Raw genomic sequence first — 6,000 nt, 5'->3', positions numbered from 1 at the left:
AAGCATCCAGACACCTTTCTCTGCTGCAGAGGCTGCTTGCAGTGTTAGGGGCTGGTCAGTGCAGGTGGATTTTAAATAAACCATTTTGTGAACAAAACCAGTGAATCTGAACTGCTAGAAATCTGTGAATTTTCTCCTCTATTAGACATCCTGGCCTCAGTAATTACATCTTACCCATCTGGACATAGGAAACTCACACTGTGTATAGTCCAGAAGTGTGATCAAAAGGATTGACTGGAAGATAACAGCAATGCTGTGTGTGATAGTTGAACATTTATTTGCCTTCCCTTACTGATAGGACAAGACACAGTCTATGTTCTTCACCTGATATCAGTTTTCACAGAATTTCTAAGCTACTACCCACCTTTCAATTTCTCTTACTCCCACCAGACTGGTCAGCCTGCATGGCTGTGTCAAGCTGCATAAGGATCCTGTGCATGTTCTCAAGGATGGTCCCTACTTAGACATGTTTCCCAGGACCTTTCTGCACATCCAAACCTTTCCTCCACAACTCTGGTAAATTTCTTTCTCTCAGATCTCCACACTGGCACCTCCCAGCTGGTTGAGAGTTACAAATGGAGGCACATGTTTGGATATTTTGGAGCACTGTGGGTAAAAGCTGGATAATAAAACATTTGAAGTCCTGTGTCTTAACAAAAGACCCACCACAGCTGTCATAACGAAATATATTAGTTTGCATATCACCACCAAAGTCAGCCTTCTCAATAGACAAAATTGAAAGCTATAAGAACAGTTTCCTTAAAACACCGAGCTGCAACAATACAGCAAAAATACAGAAAAAGAATAAGGTGACAAAATTTGTGATGAAGGCTATATTTAAGAATAGTCACATTTTGTTCCTCAGAAGTTTGGCTGGATTTCACCCCTGTTTTTGTTAGGTCAAGCTGAAGTCTCCTTTGAATTTAAGTCAGATCTATCTTCCTCCTATTTTCTCAGGCTCTTGCTGTCTTCTCTCACAGAAATGGGTAAGAAGGGGAACGGACGGGTCAACTCTAATACAAAAATATGCTAAGATATACCAAGATATACTGTCCTAGCTTTCACTTGCGTTTTGGAAGACCTAGACCGTGAAATTTGGCACTGAGACACTTCCTTGTGTCACTCCCTTTTCTCCTTGTTCTTAAGGTTCTTCCACTAACATTTCTATCCTACTTCTTTATTTCCACATTCTTGGTGTAGGCTGCTTTTTTTTCCCCTTGTGCATATTTCTGTGCACACATTTGTAAAAGATTGTTCTTTCCATTAAAATAAAGTGAATAGACCTCTTTTCTCCATTCATTCTCAATATCACAAGGTTTAGCTTGCAATGAAATTTTTGAAGACTCTATCACAAGACCAGGTTGAAATGCTGCCTGAGAGGATAGAATTGGTGGAAAACCAGATAGGAAAACCAAATATAATAACTTCCCTATAAGACAGGAGGGATAGTAGGAAGAGAACTTGCTTAGAATGCATTTGGTAGCTTTTGATCTACTGCATTTATTTTCATTAACAGACTGTAACTCTGACTGTTTATAGACTAGAAACCCATATGAAACACAAATAAAGGTAGTAAATAGGTGGAATATTTTTAATGCAGGACTTCCCATGGCAGACATGCTAGAAAACTTGGATGAATTAGAATTCAAGTTTGTCTTAAGCCTTAAGTGCACTTAGCTAAGTTTTAACCTTCAAGTCTTTTAAGATAATTATAATGGAAAATAGTATTTTTTACACAATATGGGATTTCATTCCCTAAAAGTTTTCATGGAGCTCTTTCTGACGATTATTGGAGTATTTTAGGTAAAATGCCAAACATATTATTTTAAATAGAAAGCTTATGTGCTATTCACCATGTTTCATGCTTAGAAATTGGCAGAAGCCACTCAGAAAATTAATGTTTTTATAGCTATATTTGTTTGCAAGGGGATTAGGTCTAATGGGTTGCTTAAGATTTAGCTGCCTTAATTTGATACATTATTTGAAACATTATTTCTCCACAAGCAGAAACTCAGCACCTTTCTCTTGGATAATTACACTTCATGGTCAAATGTATCAGCCTAAGCCTTTTATGATAAAGTCAGTATACAAATTCCTCTAATATCACTGCTGCAGGGTGTTGCTCTCCAAAACCAGACTGAGGCAGATATCTGAGGAAAGTAATGCCTCTGGCTGGTAGAGTTACCTCTGAGAGAGCACATCTGCCGAGATAAAGATGGTTTGCCTGCACAGTCACAGGGGCCCCCAGTCACACCCACAGCACTTCTTGGTTTGGGGCAAAGCGACAAAAGCATAAATTATGATTGGTGTCCAAAGTCAGAGTCTTGGAGGAGCAGAGATTTTGACTCTTACTCGCCCTCTGATAGAAAAGCAGAGATGAAAATATTCCCTTTTCTGATCTCCAAAACCAGACTAATCAGCTATAATATGTTACTCTATAAACAAGGAGATGACACTTTTTAAAATTTACCTTTCTGGCACAGGTTGGGAGCAACAGGGTAAGATACAAACCTAGATACCTACCCTGTAGTTGGGGAAAAAAAAACCAGTTAGTATTGGACTGGATAGAAAGCCAGTAATAAATATGTATGTGGTTTCATGCAGGAACTAATGGCTTTGCTTTTTACAATGCCCATGGAAAACAATAGTTTTTTAATATTGTCTATCTACATGATTTATATTTCATGCTAGTTCACAAAGGACTCTGGTTAGTATGTGATTTATGGCTGGAGCAAAATAATTGTCTGAAGCCTAGCTGAAGGTAGGCTTTCAACACATTAATAATACATTAGCTAATGTTTCTTTCTTGGCATTGCCTATGCAAATTTCTATTATCATAATAAAAATGACTGTTTATTTTAGATTGGAAACAGCCTTTAGGTAAGAACATGCTTTTTATCAGGTGTCTTGAAAAAATACTAAGTGCCATTCTCTGATAAACTTTTAACCAGAGCTTTTCCTTTAGTCTCAGCTGGTATTTGGTCAGGGAAGTAGAGGGAGAAATAGCTAGAGATTGAGAGGACCTCTCTGTGCTCCTCTTTGAAAAGTGGCAAAAGTCCACCCTGGCTGGAAACTTCAAACACTGAAAACCATCACTGGAAAATGATTCATGAATGTGAATCATCCACAAACAGTGGACATATCATTTCAGATTTAAAATATATACTGCCTAAATGTATTCTCTTTGTCAAGTAAGCGCAAGTGAAGATAATTTCATTCAAATTAATTACTTTCTGTCAGAGGCAAACAGCAATACATATTGTCTGTCCAAAATAGTATTCGATTTGATTGCACTTATGTTAGGTAGATCAGAAATTAACTTCTCTGCTTGAAATAATTTGTGACTTGATTACCTGCTGAATCATTTCCCTTTCCAAATGATGATTTCACACTAGCAGCCATATGAAAGCCATAATATTTTTGCAAATATATAAGGCATTTATTCTTGGCAATGTACTCTTCAGAAGGAATCATACTCTGTCTTCCCTGACACTGCCCACTGAGCTGTACCTGTTGAGTTTCTGAGACCACTTGACTTGCTGAGATTTCTGAAGAGACAGAGCATTGGCATGACTGCTTTGAGGAATCTTCCTTTGTAAGTTGTGACTTTCTCAGCAAATACAATGTATGCATGTCATGTGAACACAAGAGTGTTTTTGTGGGGAAGCAACAAGAGAGTTTGTCTGTATTCCCGTGATTCAGAGTGGCCTTGCTATGCATTTGTGCCCCAAGCTGCCCATGGGACTCATAAGCAAATGAATATTTGATTATTCTGTCTGGTGCTATACAAAGCAGCTGAAAATAAATATCAGACTGATCATTTTATAAGCTCAGGCTGGCTAATTTACACTCTGGAGACTGTGGAATGAAAATGCTTTGTATTTTACACTCATTTTCCTTATCCTTTATTGTATTTTTGTAGTATTTTGTTGTAATAAAACAGATAATAACAATGCAATTCATACATCGATTTTAGAGAAAAATACAGAAAAAAAAATTGGAGAAAAATCTGTTGAAAATTACTATTAGCTATATGATTATTATAAATCAAAACAATTTTTCATTTTTGTTATATGATAAAACAATATACTTAGGAATAAATGGACGATTACCTTTGGAAATGTAGCACTGTCTTCAGTTCATTGGCAAGAAATTTTCCACTGTAGAGTTCTGACAAGACATGCATGTTAGGGAGGTGACACAAATTCTGCTGTCTCCTTACTGCAGAAATTGGAAAACTAAAGAGTGCCTAGGAATGCTGTGTGATCTGAAACTGCTGCTCTTTCTGAATGACAAACAGAGAAATTGTACTAAAAAAAAAATGGCATTAGTTTGCATTAGTTCTATCTCTGTTTGAGAACACATATAATTTTTCTCAGATCCTACAATTCCATTTTTGTGTAGCTGAGAGGTGCTGCAGAGGGGGCAGGGACTGCATGTGAAACCAGTTCTACAAACTTACAAATCATTCAGGGTTAATCTGTAAGGAAAATGTCTTTTTGTCAGTTAATTGAATAGGATTATGTACTTTTCTGGTTGGCAATTGAAAGGAAATGTTCCTCTCCTTTCTGATCCTTCAAGAGCTTTCTGTACTTTAAACAATCACTAGTCTCATCTTGAACAAAGCTTTTGTTTAATATGTGGTAAGGTGTCTTGAAAGAATTCTCTCATAGGCATATCCCAGTTTTCTCCCTAAAAATCACTGAATATTCTGACTTGACATATCTTTAAAAAAGAAATTAAGGAGGAAGTAATATTCTGCCCAAAAGTAGTTCAAACTCATTCTTTTGACATTTCACTAGAAATACCAAGGAAGCCACAATTATATATAGGCTAAGTATTTTTCTCTATTTCTTCAGATGAGCTTATCTTCTATTTAAAAATGCATAATTATATAGAAATTTTTGTTTGGATAAAAATAATGCAGAGTCTCTATTCCTAGCAGTTGTTACAAAATTTGCATAATTGGGAACTGAGTTGCTAGAAAATAAATGGATAGGTAATCTTCCACGTGCTTCACTAATTGCTATTAAATTAAGGAAAAAAGACTGGGAGCAAATAATGGTTATTCTTGGGAAGGGGGATTCTCTTGGCATAGTCTTGTAATTTTCACACACATTGGACTTGAACGTAAATCTAAAAGCAGTCAATGAAGAGGCAAGATCATGATGTAAAGATTCTGTTTTGTTTTGTTAGTTTTAAATGGGATACCCTACCCAGCTGATAGTGGACAAGCAAAAATAATTTTGTACCCAGTAGTACCCTTTGGGTACTGGAAGAGTGCTACAAGGTCACCCTGAAGCCTTCTCTACTCCAGGCTCAACAACCCCAGCTGTCTCAGCCTTTCCTCATAGGAGAGATTTTTCCATCCCTCTGTTCATGGCCCTCCTCTGGTCCCTAATAGATCCATGTCTTTTCTATGCTAAGGACCCAAGAGCTGGACACAGTACTGCAGGTAGTTTTATAAAGTTACAATGTTTATCCTCACAATTCCATCACCCAAGCACTGTAATAATTTTTCTAGATTGTATCTTTCCTATTTGCTGCAAGGCTAATCTTTAATGTTGTATGTTGATTTTGAAAATCAGAAATAAATCTAACAAGCTTTCAACTACAGAACTATGCTCTCTCACTCCAGCCTGCAGCACATCACATACTGCAAATTCCTGTTTCAGAAAATTTCAGGGCATCGGTGTAGTAGAATGTAGATAGCTAGCAAAAGAGCGCACTAAACTTTCGTTAAGCTTATCATACTAATCAAACATTTTCCACAGAAGAAGTTTAATTGAGCACAATTTTATGAAACGATAGTCATGCACTATCTCGTCAACCCCATATATCTGAAGTTTGTCTTTCTCAAGCAACTTGGATACATTCTTGTCCATTTCTACTTTACGTGCAACTAAATCAAATACAATTTACTCTGGTTTCTTTCCCTTTCTAATGTCTCCTAAACATTATATTTTCTTCAGAAGTCATTCTTCTGCTAGGTCCACCACA

The sequence above is a fragment of the Melospiza melodia genome, chromosome 1 (genome assembly GCF_035770615.1).
Source record: "Melospiza melodia melodia isolate bMelMel2 chromosome 1, bMelMel2.pri, whole genome shotgun sequence".
Taxonomy (NCBI): Eukaryota; Metazoa; Chordata; class Aves; order Passeriformes; family Passerellidae; genus Melospiza; species Melospiza melodia.
Note: the sequence above shows the minus strand (reverse complement) of the source record.